At 46.7% G+C, this 12652-nt stretch overlaps 1 protein-coding gene across 4 annotated transcripts in view; it reads left to right on the top strand.

Annotated features, from left to right (window-relative positions):
* The window catches only part of RIPOR3 (RIPOR family member 3), an 84543-nt gene that overhangs the window by 12715 nt on the left and 59176 nt on the right, over positions 1–12652 (top strand). Inside the window, exon 1 of one of the 4 annotated variants that reach the window (XM_039912895.1) lies at positions 9154–9264. The exons of the other annotated variants lie outside the window; for them this stretch is intronic. The gene's annotated coding sequence lies outside the window, so the exon portion shown is untranslated. Of the gene's footprint in view, positions 1–9153; positions 9265–12652 lie in introns of those variants that run through there. 4 annotated transcript variants of the gene reach the window in all.

The raw sequence follows: 12652 nt of genomic DNA, 5'->3' as shown, positions 1-12652 counted from the left end.
GTGAAGAAAAAATAATTTATGATGAAATTTCAATTTAGTATGAAAAATTATGAAGCGAGGAAGAAATTGGAGCAGGGAGGGTTCCAGGAATTAAGGACCCCATGTGTCTGTTCTGCTGACACTTCTTCAACCTCACACCGCAAACCTTTCCCCAGAGGCAAGAACAGTTTGCATTTTTGCTCCTTTCCTTTGTTTTTGCCACCAGGCAGCATGGTAGAAAAATGGAAATAACTGTGGTATTTATTAAGCACTTACTATGAGCTAAGCACGTGTACTAAGTTATGGGGTAGATACAGGACAATCAATCAGTGGTTATTTATTGAGCGCTTACTGTCTGTAGAGCACTGTACTAAGTGCTTGGGAAAGTACCATACAACCAAGTAATAGTCGTGATCCCTACCGACTAGGAATTTACAATCTACAGGAGAATCATATCGGACACAGTCCCTGTCCTAACTGGGAGGGAGAATAGGTTTTGAATCCCACTTTACAGATGAGGAAACGGAGGCCCAGGCAAGTTAAATGATTTGCCCATAGTTACCTGTCAGTGAAGTGACCGAGACAGGATTAGAATCCAGGTCTTCCTACTCCTCGTGCTGTGCTCTATCCATTAAGCTATGCTGGGAAAGGAGGTGAGAGTGGGATCTGCAGTTAGAAAATGTAAAAATCAACCCATCAATAATCAGGGTTGGCTACTCTCTGCATCCACGGTTATCTTGACTTCTAGGCTGGTCCCCATTATTTTCCTCAGACCCACCATCGGACATGTTGCCCCAGGGACGGTCGAATACTGGGGAATTGGAAAAATCAGAATCTTTACAGTGGCAAATTGGAAATTGTGTTTGTATTTTCACAACTGACTCGTGCTCCTTGCACACGTCCCTGTGAGCCTAGCCGGCAGGCGAGTGTGAGCGTGTGCACGAGCGGGCACATTTTCGGGCTCTCCATCTGTTAGCATTTTGGGATTTCTCTTTTTAGGGACCGCCCAGAGTACAAGGCTCCATTAAAACATGATTTACTTTCCACCGAGACACTGTCATTAAATCTCAGAAAAAAACTTTTTCTCTTTGGAAAAGTGACTCACTTGGCTGGGTCAAAGAATCCCTAACTGGGGAAACCATTTCAAATGAAGTTGCTTTTTGGAAAGTTGAAAAAAGAAAGAAAGAAAAGAAAAAAACCACACATTTATGACTTTATGAATTTAGAACAAAACGACGCTAACAAATATGGGCAAACTCCAGAGAAGGTACAGAGAATTATATTTTAATTCTAGCGTATCACAGGTGGGGAAATAACTTGCTTAGGACTTTGGGGAGTCTTACAATGGGAGTCACCAAAAACCAGTATGAAGCACCACGGCCTAGTGGATAGAGCATAGATCTGGGAGTCAGGAGGACGTGGGTTCTAACCCCAACTCCAGCATTTGTCTGCTGTGTGACCTTGGGTAACTCACTTCACTTAATAATAATAATAATTATGGTATTTGTTAAGTGCTTACTATGTGCAGAGCACAGTTCTAAGTGCTGGGGGAGATACAGGGTAATCAGATTGTCCCACGTGGGGCTCACATTTTTAAATCCCCATTATTTTTACAGATGAGGTAACTGAGGCACAGAGAAGTTAAGTAATAATAATAATAATAATGTTGGTATTTGTTAAGCGCTTACTATGTGCCGAGCACTGTTCTAAGCGCTGGGGTAGACATAGGGGAATCAGGTTGTCCCACGTGGGGCTCACAGTCTTAATCCCCATTTTACAGATGAGGGAACTGAGGCACAGAGAAGTTAAGTGACTTGCCCACAGTCACACAGCCGACAAGTGGCAGAGCTGGGATTCGAACTCATGAGCCCTGACTCCAAAGCCCATGCTCTTTCCACTGAGCCACGCTGCTTCTCTATAGTGACTTGCCCAAGGTCACACAGCAGACAAGTGGCAGGGCTGGGATTCAAATCCCTGTCCTCTGACTCCCAAACCCGGGCTCTTTCCACTAAGCCACGCTGCTTCTGAGTTACTTCTCTTGCCTCAGTTACCTCATCTCTAAAATGGGGATTAAGATTGTGAGCCCCAGGTGGGACAAGGACTTGGTCCAATCAAATTCGCTTCTATCTACCACATAGATATTACTATTATTTTTATTAATAATACCACTGTTATCATTATTGTAAGAACATTGTGATTTCTCACCAAGGCCTGGGTCTCTCCTGGGGCCAGAAGATCAAGTTCAGAAGCAGCGTGGCTCAGTGGAAAGAGCCCGGGCTTGGGAGTCAGAGGTCATGGGTTCGAATCCCGCCTCGGCCGCCTGTCAGCTGTGTGACTGTGGGCAAGTCACTTTTCTCTGTGCCTCAGTTCCCTCATCTGTTAAATGGGGATTAACTGTGAGCCTCACGTGGGACGACCTGATTACCACTTCACTTCTCTGTGCCTCGGTTACCTCATCTGTAAAATGGGAATTAACTGTGAGCCTCACGTGGGGCGACCTGATTACCCTGTATCTCCCCCAGCGCTTAGAACAGTGCTCTGCACATAGTAAGCGCTTAACAAATACCAACATTATTATTATTATCTACCCAGCACTTAGAACAGTGCTCTGCACACAGTAAGCGCTTAACAAATATCAACATTATTAACAGAGAGGAGTGGTCTCCATTCAGGGCTGTTACCTCCAAATTTTAAACATTCAAATCGTATTAGTTTGAAAGCCTCTAGAGGGCAGTCAGTCAATCAGTCATATTTATTGAGCGCTTGCTGGGTGCAGAGCACTGTACTAAGAGCTTGGGAGAGTATAATATAATAAAGATGGTTAGACACATTCCCTGCCCCACAGTGAGCTTACACCCTAGAGGGCAGGGCCAGGTGTATAGAACCGCTTCGTAGCAAACTCAGTACAGTGTCTTGCCCGGATGGAGAAGCAGCGCGGCTCAGTGGAAAGAGCACGGGCTTGGGAGTCAGAGGTCACGGATTCGAATTCCTGCTCTGCCACTTGCCAGCTGTGTGACTGTGGGCAAGTCATTTAACTTCTCTGTGCCTCAGTGACCTCATCTGTAAAATGGGGATTAACTGTGAGCCTCACGTGGGACCACCTGATGACCCTGTATCTCCCCCAGCGCTTAGAACAGTGCTCTGCACATAGTAAGCGCTTAACAAATACTAACATTATTATACATTTTATGAGGTGAGGCAATGTGGTCTAGTGGAAAGAGCATGGGCCTGTTGCCAGTTGCCTGCTGTGTGACCTGGGCAAGTCACTTAACTTCTCTATCCCTCAGTGCAGTGTGGCTCAGTGAAAACAGCGTGGGCTTTGGAATCAGAGGTCATGGGTTCGACTCCCGGCTCTGCCACTTGTCAGCTGACTGTGGGCAAGTCACTTAACTTCTCTGTGCCTCAGTTACCTCATCTGTAAAATGGGGATTATCTGTGAGCCTCACGTGGGACAAACTGATTACCCTGTATCTGCCCCAGCGCTTAGAACAGTGCTCTGCACATAGTAAGCGCTTAACAAATACCAACATTATTATTTCAGCTATAAAATGGGGACTCAATGCCTGTTCAGACTACTTAGACTAGGAGCCCTACGTTTGAGGGGGGTCTGTGTCCGACCTGATGAACTTGAATCTATCCCAGTGCTTAGAACAGTGCAGGAAGAGCTTATCAAATACAATGATGATGATGATAATAACATAATTATTATCATTAATAGCAATAATAATAATAATAATAACACTTGGAAGTGGTGTTTTGAAATAGGCATCTTAGATGCCAGAGCAGCTGCCGAATTCAATCCCTGTCAGTGATCATCCTGTGAATGGGAGCTGATTACTAAACTTGCTTTAACAGAGCAGGAGAGGAGTAGAGAAGACTTCTCGTGGGAACGGAATGCGTCTATCCACTCTGCTGTATTTTTCTCCCCCAAGCGCTTCTAATTCCGGCTCCATCTCTTGTCTGCTGTGTGACCTTGGGCAAGCCACTTAACTTCTCTGTGCCTCAGTTACCTCATCTGTAAAGTGGGGATTAAGACCGTGAGCCCAACGTGGGACAACCTGATTTCCTTGTATCTATCCCAGTGCTTAGAGCTGTGCATGGCACATACTAAGCGCCTAACTGATAATTATGGTATTTGTTAATAATTTGTTCCTTATTATTATAGTGCTCCTCGCACCGTAAGCTTTCAGTACACACCACTGAGTGATCGATTGGTGACATATAGGAAGCACGTGAAGAAAAGGAAGTTGAATCCTCAAGGTCAGAAAATCGAACCACAAAGTAAAACTGGGGAACGGAGGGCATTATGTAATAATGTCTTGTTTACACGATGGGGAGGGAGAGGGAAGGTTCTCCGGTGAAAAATAGCCACAAGTAGACCCTGACTCCTCCCTCTTTCTGCTCATGGAGACGCAGAGCAAGGAAGGTCCTCCCTTTAAAATCCCCAGTCACCATTGTTCTTCACTGGATGAGTAGAAGAGTCTGTCTTGGGGTGGCATTTTAGTCCTTTGCTTCCTACCTGGCGGCAAAGCGGTTTTGGAATGTTGGACCTGAGTCCATTCAGTCATTTTTTAAACTATGTAAGCCAGTGACACACACTCATGCACGCACACAAGCACGCGATCATCCACACAAGTTTTCCACTTCACATTGCCATGGCCTGGCTGGCTACAGGATGTAATAAAACTTCATTTCTTTTCTAATAAAAGTTGTGAATCAGACCCGAGGTAAGGACGATTTCCCACGTGGGCAGCCGCGTGGCCCCTTCAGGCTCAAAGATGGCGAGGGGGAGGGATGCAGGTCGAGGGGCAAGGAGGGAGGCTGCCGCGGTCCTCGGATGGATGCCCAGGTACAGAGTGTGTCCTGGTTCCCTTCTCCGGGGTCAGCCGAGTTCTGGACACTCTCTGGCCGGGCTCCAGGGCTGGGCTGCCTGGGTCCCTCGGCGGGGCCTCTGGCTGCTGAGCCCTGGCTCTGGTATTCTCTCACGGGGTCAGTTGCTCTGGCTCTCAGATGATGTGGCTATCAGTTTGTTTGTCTTTGCAGTGCCAAAACAACCCAGCTTTCTGCTCACAGCAGTCCCCCCAGAAACCTAATCCACGAGGACGTGACAGCCAGAGCCCAGCAGGAGGTCAGGGGAATGCTGAGCCCCGAGGATTTTACTTTTCAAATGCCTGGGTTCAGGCTGGCTGTGGAGAAAGAGCCTGCCTGTGCAAACCCAGATCCTTAAGCGGATGCCCACAGGAGTCCTGGAAGAGTCCTCTCTGGGTTGGTCTGCCTGTAGTGCCTGTAGTGCCTGTAGTGCCTGCCTGGAGAAGCAGCGTGGCTCAGTGGAAAGAGCACGGAGTCAGGGCTCATGAGTTCGAATCCCAGCTCTGCCACTTGTCGGCTGTGTGACTGTGGGCAAGTCACTTAACTTCTCTGTGCCTCAGTTCCCTCATCTGTAAAATGGGGATGAAGACTGTGAGCCCCACGTGGGACAACCTGATTCCCCTATGTCTACCCCAGCGCTTAGAACAGTGCTCGGCACATAGTAAGCGCTTAACAAATACCAACATCATTATTATTATTATTATTATTAGTGTATTCTCGCCGGCCGGCTTCCGGCAGGCTTCCTCCGGCTCATGGACTTTAAAAGAGCACTATAATGATAACATAATAATTAAAAGATTATTAACAAATACCGTAATTATTAGTTAAGCGCTTACTATGTGCCATATGAGGTTCTAAACGCTGAGATAGATACAAGGTAATCAGGTTGTTCCACGCTGGGCTCACAGCTGCTCCGGGGCAAAACCTGGACTTTATATTGCAGGTTTTCTTCTGGAATTTTCCTCCTTTCCTTTCCCCTTTGGCCCTTCTCCCCTCCCCTCACTCGTCTTCTCATTTCTTCCCTGTCTTCCTCTCCCCTCCCCTCATCTCCCTCACCCCCTTCCCTTTCTCCCCTCTGTCATCCCTTCTCTCCCGTCTCCCTTCCCCCTCCCCACTCCCTCCACTTCCCTGTTCTTTTTTCCCCCGTTTTTTTTTTATGGCATTTGTTAAGTGTTTACAATGCCAGACACTATTTAAAATGCTGGGGTAGATTCAAGCTAAGCAGGTTGGACCCAGTCCTCCCTGCCCCACATGGGGCTCACAGTCTTAATCCCCATTTTACAGATGAAGTAACTGAGGTCCAGAGAAGCGAAGAGACTTGCCCAAAATCACACAGGGGACAAGTGGTGGAGCTGGGATTAAAACCCAGGTCCTTCTGACTCCTAGGTCCGTGCTCTATCCACCACCAAACTGCTTCTGACATTTTCCTGGGAATCAGTCAACTAATCAAGGGGATTTATTGAGTGTTAACTGTGCTAAGAGCTAAGAACTTGGGGGAGTGCTAAACAATAGAGCCGGTAGACACAATCCCTTCCCATAAGGAGTTTACAGTGTAGAAGGAGCTGACAATCTAGAGGGACCAGAGCAAGAATAAATAAGGCAGAGGCAGGAATGATCTTAAGTAATGTCTCTAAAACTATTTCTCTAATCAGTCAATCAGTGGTATTTACTGATCACTTATTGTGTACAGAGCAGCACTTGGGAGAGTACAATACAATGGAGTCTGTAGAGAGGTTCCCTGTCCACAAGGACCTTACAGTCTAGAGAAGCAGCGTGGCTCAGTGGAAAGAGCCCAGTCTTGGGAGTCAGAGGTCATGGGTTCTAATCCCCGCTCCGCCACTTGTCAGCTGTGTGACTTTGGCCAAGTCACTTCACTTCTCTGTGCCTCAGTTCCCTCATCTGTAAAATGGGGATTAAGTCTGTGAGCCCCACATGGGACAACCCGATCAGCTTGTATCCCCCCCAGCGCTTAGAACAGTGCTTTGCACATAGTAAGCGCTTAACAAATGCCATCAGTATTATTATTATTAGAGGGGAAGTCTAATGGGGCAACAGGCCTTCAGGAGGCAGGTACTTAGAGGTCCTGGAAAAGATCTTGGATGTCCACACGCTAACTGCAAGCTCCGTGAATGAGGAGAACGGGTTTCTCAACAGCCCTCCTCCCTGCATGTCATCCCAAGAAGAAAAACTGCACATTATTATTATTTTGGCGTGTGGGTGTTGGAGAGGAGTGGCGGGATATGAGTGGTCATGGGAACTCTTAGGGAGTTGCAGGTGGAAAAAAATCCGTAGGCCCTGCGCTGTGAAACTCTATGATGGCGATTAAATTCTGCTCCAGGTAACCCATCAGCAGATCTCTGGCAAGTTTACTACTTAACAACAGTGTATTCATTTTTAACAAGCACTGCATTATTTCAATATTTTCATACCAGGAAGAAGGGTCCCTAATCAAACAAAGCAGTCCCATTATAAATTGGCCTGGGAGAACCGGTTTTGCCCTATTTAGAACCCACATGAAAGGCAGGGAGAATCAGATTAGAAACATAAAGTTCCGGAATCTCTTTGGTTCTGGCCGGGTATAAAAATAGTGACTATAATTGTGGCCCATGTTAAGCACTTATTATGAATCAAGCCACTTGCTAAGCGCTGGGCAAGATGAAATATAATCATTATCAGTCACGGTCTCACAATTGAAGGGGATGGGAGAACCGGTATTTAATCCCCATTCAACAAATTTGAGGAAACTGAGGCACAGAGAAATTAAGTGACTTGCTCAAGGTCTCCCAACAGGCAAGTGGCAGAACCAGGACTAGAAACCAGAGCTCTTGGCTTCTTCTCTTATGTGTGCTTTCCATTAGAACCCACTGCTTCTCTAAGGTTCTGCATGATGGGAAGAAACCTGGCCTAGTGGTCAGAGGGCAGGACTGAGAGTCGAAAGACCTGGATTCTAATTTCGGCTCTGCCACTTGCCTGCTGTGTGTGACCTTGGGCAAGTCGCTTAACTTCTCTGGGCCTCAGTTTCATCATCTGTAAAATGAGATTCAGTACCTGTTCTCTCTCCTACTTTGATTTTGAGCTCTGTGAGGGACTGGAATTGGGTCTGATCTGGTTAACTTGTATCTTCCCTAGTGCTTAGACCGGTGCTTAACACAAAGTAAGTGCTTAACAAATACCGTGGCTCAGTGGAAAGAGTCCGGGCTTGGGAGTCAGAGGTCATGTGTTCGAATCCCAGCTCGGCCACTTGTCAGTGGTGTGACTGTGGGCAAGTCACTTGACTTCTCTGGGCCTCAGTTACCTCATCTGTAAAATGGGGATGAAGATTGGGAGCCTCATGTGGGACAACCTGATTACCCTCTATCTCCCGCAGCGCTTAGAACAGTGCTCTGCACATAGTAAGTGCTTAACAAATACCAACATTATTATCATTAATAATATGATAATAATAACAATAATACCTGATTCTCTGTGTGATCCCCCTGATGATCTGAGCACCTGCAATAAGGATTTCCCATCAAGAATCTTCTCCTCTGTTGTTGTCCAGACTTGCTCCTTGATTTGAGGAACGTGGAGATAATGTTGGCAATCAATGGGGAACATTAAAAGACAGTTCTTTCTACAACTAAGGAAACTAACAACCCAAAATTTGCCCAGTCCTCATGTTAGAAAACAAGCCAAGAGGCTGGGCCAGTATCTTCTCCCCATATGCTTCATCATGCTTCGGTACCTAGAATGTGCTAGAGGTTAGATTTGTTGGGTGCACAAGTTTCCCTCTAGGAGGAAAACATGTATGCCAGAAAACCACTTAGGAACTATTCAAACTGTCAGAAAAGTGACTTTCCAAGCAGCATCGCTCAGTGAAATAAATATTTTGCTGCGAGCAGACCAAACCAGCCACGCAATAATCCTCCGATTCTTTCCAGACCCAGAGAGTGGCTGTTATTACTTTACCCATGCTGATGTATTTAAGGACATTTAACAGCTTAAATGCTCTTTGGAGCCAGGCTGATTTATCCCATTCCTCAGAAGCAAGCAGTATGATAGAGGAAAAAATGGGGTTTCACTCCGGTGTGGATTCTTCCTGAAACCTTGAAATCCCTTTTTCCACCACCCAACAAAGTTTTCTCCTCCAACTAGATTCTGGGAGAATGGTAATTTTTGTTCCAGACCTGATTTCTCAGCTGGGAAGAAGATACGCTAGGACTTAGCAAAGCCCTGGCCATTGGCCTGATGAGTCCCAGATTTCGCTAGAATCTAGAAGCCAAGAGTTTGGTTGTAAGGTCATGTCAGAATCACTTCAGTTTTTTCTCTCAACTCCAGGGTGCAAAATGACGACCACGTATCTGACCTCCCTAAGAGAAAGGCTGGAAAGCTTACTGCGGCAGAGGGCTTGATTCTAATGAACACCCAACGATAGAGGTATTGAGTTAATAATTGTGGTCCTTTTCAAGTGCTTAGCCCTGTAAGCTCCTTGTGGGCAAGGAACATGTCTACCAACTCTGTTATATTGTAGTCACTCACGCGCTTAATATAGTGCTCGGCAGACGGTAAGAGCTCAATAATTCCATTCATTCATTCGATCGTAATTATCGAGTGCTAACTGCGTGCAGAGCGCTGTCAGGGCACAGTGATGGGGATGACGGATCAGGAGTCTTCTCCTTTAAGCGGGGTGTGGGCCGGGAGCTTGGGTTCATTTCCGAGCGAGCTTCGTGCACTGTGGCTCACGTGCCTTTCCACGCATCGGGCTCCAGCCTGGGATTTCGCTGAACGCGGGCCACGACCGCGTGGCTAATGCCCTCATTATGGCAGTCGAAATGGGGCAAGACATCTGTTTCTTAACAGGAACGGCCTCTAGGGACTGCTTTCCTGCAAAGGCTCCAGATCTGGTCATTGCAACGCAGCGGTTTATAGGAATTACCACTGGGCTGTGCAAAAATTCACCTCATTAAAAGGCAAAGCGAAAACACTGGAGAGGGTAACCAAAACAGCAAGTGAGGCTCCAGAGGGGCAGGCTGGGCACGTAGAATATCAACAGGGAGGGACTCACACGAGCAACAAAACACTCCGAGCCAGAGAGAGATCAGAACCTGCTCATCGGTTCGATGTGTCGTGTCCGTGCTTATTAGGGCACGAATGTGAGGTTCCTGGTGGGTGGGTGTGAGTGTGTGTGCATGTGTGAGTGATTCTGGGATGGTAACATGAGCTTTTGTGGTTGCATTTGTGTGTTAGAAAAAATGGGGGGCACCTCATTGATAATCATAATAATAACAGTGCTAATTTTGGTTTTTGTTTAGCACTTATTTTGTGCTAAGCACAGTACTAAGCACTGGGTTAGATACAAGAAAATCAGGTTGGACACAGTCCCTGTCCCACATGGGAATCACAGTCTAAGGGGGAGGGAGAACCGGTATGGAATTCCCATTTTGTAGGTGAGGGAACTGAGGCACAAAGTGAGTTGTCCGAGGCCACGCAGCGGGCACGTGGTGGAGCCAGAATTAGAACCCAGGTCCACTGATTCCCAGTAGGCCAGACTCCAAAAAAGGAAGGGCCTGGGAGTCTTTTGGTAGTTAAATTAACGGTCCCTCTTTGACATTCCATTCAATCGTATTTTTTGAGCGCTTACTAAGTGCAGAGCACTGTACTAAGCACTTGGAATGTACGATTCGACATGAGATTAACTCCAAGCGAGTAATGAAGACAGAGACCAAGTGCTCCCATGTTGGAAGATGGTTCGAATAGCCACATTTTCTAGTATCTCTTCCCACTTGGAGGGGAGAAATCCAACAGGATCCCTGGCAAATGGAGGAGCTCCACGGACTCAGAGGCTTCTTCGCTTTTTAAAAATTCATCAACAGAAATGGAGAAGGACAACCGAGATGGTCAGGAGGATGGAGAAGCTTCTTTCTGCGGTGAGGCAGAAGTTAGGATTCTTCAGTTTGGTGAGTCGAAGGCTGAGACCCAGAGACAGAACTGAAATTGACAAAATCACGGAGGAAGTGGTTGGGACAAACTCGGTATTTCTTTTTTTTAATGGTATTTGTTAAGCACTTACTCTATGCCAGGCAACCGTTCTAAACGCAGGGGTAGGTAGAAGCTAATCGGGTTGGCCGAAGCCCGTGTCCCAGATGGGGCTCACAGTCTTAATTCCCATTTGATAGATGAGGCAACGGAGGCACAGAGAAGTTAAGTGACTTGCCCAAGGTCACACATCAGATGAGTGGAGGAGCAGAGATTAGAACCCGTGGCCTTCTGACTCCCAGGACCGTGCTCTACCCACTAGACCATCCTGCTGCAATGTTGTTGCAGTCGTTGAAGCTTGAAAATGGTAGGTGAACAGTGAATTCCCTTATTTAGTTGGATTTATTGAGTGCCTATTGTGTGCAGAACACTGTACTAGACACCTGGGAGGTTACACTAGAAATGAAAGCCATTCTAATACCGGCTCTGACGCTGTCACTTAACTTCTCTGTGCCTCAGGTATCTCGTCTGTAAAATAGGGATTAAGATGGTGAGCCCCATGTGGGACATGGACTGTATCCAGTCTGATTAATAGCAGTGTTGGGCACATAGTAAGCGCTAAACAAATACCATTTAAAAAAAAAAGACCGTGTTTCTTGCCACTGAGCTTACAATCTAATGAAATCAAATAAGGAAACACTTCACAAAAAATGTGATAGCTCAGGAAATTTTCCAGGTCCTAATAGTCATTGGTTTTAGAAGGGTTTGGATAAATCAGTGGATGGGAGGTTCATAATGATGGGTTAAAAGAGGGAAAGTTAGGGATATAGAGGGGAAAATTAGGGTTGGTAGAAAGAGCACAGAACTAGGAGCCAGGAGACCTGGATTGAAATCCCAGCTCTGCCATTTTCCTCCTGAGTGATCTTGGGCAAATCACTTAACTTTTTGGTGCCTTAGTTTCCTCACCTGTTAAATGGGGATGAAATACCTCCTCACCCTCCCCCTTGGACTGAGAGACCCAAGTGGGTCAGTAGTAGCTGGATCTGATCTGACTGTATCTAATCTAGAGTTTAGTAGTACAATGCTCGTCACATAGTAAGCACTTAGCAAAGATAATGATTACGATGATGACGATTTTCGTGACTTCAGGAGTCATTAGGGTGGATATCAAAAAGGTAACCATTCCACAGTTCCCCCAGGCATCCCGGTTGCCACTCGTGGGTCGTAATCCCAGCTCCGCCCCTCGTCTGCTGTGTCACCTTGGGCAAGTCACTTCACTTCTCTGTGCCTCTGTTATCCCATCTGTAAAATGGGGATTGAGACTGTGAGCCCCACATGGGACAGGGACTGCGTACAGGCCGATTTGCTCGTATTCACCCCAGCGCTTAATACGGTGCCTGGTATATAGTTAGAGCTTAATAAATACCACTATTATTATCATTGTTATTATTAATAATAAAACTGGGCTGGGTGGACCACTGACTTGACCCAATCATGGCGTTTCTTGTGTTCTTAGGAGACAACAGAGAATGTGACAGTCCCACCCCTCTACACGGAAAGAGAAATGGATAGGGCGAGCCAGGTCGATGTATCATTTGTAAATAGTTTACGGTGGGAGGCCCAGCTGGTTTATCTCTTGTGGGGTTCTCACATTTTCCCCCCCTCGTTAATGGCCTCTGTGAGCAAACAGGAAGTGGCTCGTTGTGCTCTGGATCTCTATGGCAGTGAAGAAGCCCCGGGATGGGCTGGCGTGTGAGTCCTCTGCATTCCGCAGCCTGTGACTAAAGGAGGGGAGGTGGGCGCCAAACGCGAAATTGAAAGCAGAGGACGGAGCGGGGAGAGCTGAGTT

This window comes from Ornithorhynchus anatinus, chromosome 8 (genome assembly GCF_004115215.2).
Source record: "Ornithorhynchus anatinus isolate Pmale09 chromosome 8, mOrnAna1.pri.v4, whole genome shotgun sequence".
Classification (NCBI taxonomy): Eukaryota; Metazoa; Chordata; class Mammalia; order Monotremata; family Ornithorhynchidae; genus Ornithorhynchus; species Ornithorhynchus anatinus.
The sequence above is the reverse complement of the archived record's forward strand: the minus strand, read 5'-3'. Positions and strand labels throughout refer to the sequence as shown.